This window comes from Octopus bimaculoides, chromosome 1 (genome assembly GCF_001194135.2).
Source record: "Octopus bimaculoides isolate UCB-OBI-ISO-001 chromosome 1, ASM119413v2, whole genome shotgun sequence".
Taxonomy (NCBI): Eukaryota; Metazoa; Mollusca; class Cephalopoda; order Octopoda; family Octopodidae; genus Octopus; species Octopus bimaculoides.
The window spans coordinates 81,554,076-81,554,447 of NC_068981.1; positions in this window are offsets into that span (position 1 = coordinate 81,554,076).

Sequence of the window (372 nt, forward strand, 5' to 3'; positions counted from 1 at the left end):
ACACACATTAGGTTGAAGCTGTGCAGTCCAGTGTTCTAGCTTTGCTTCGCTATCTACCCAGTCAGTGTGTATAAATGTGGTATTACGCAGCTATAAGTAGTTTAACACCTATTTCTAGCAATATGTGTGTTTCTAGCAGATACAGTCACAATTAGTGACGAGTAAATTTTACCTATACGGTTTATATTGCGCGCAGCTGCCTACATTAATTTTATAGTGTGTGTATGGTTAAAAGGTGGAGGCGCAATGGCCCAGTGTTTAGGGCAGCGAACTCGCGTTTCGATTCCCAGACCGGGCGTTGTGAGTGTTTATTGAGCGAAAACACCTAAAGCGTCACGAGGTTCCAGCAAGGGATGGTGGCGAACCCTGCTG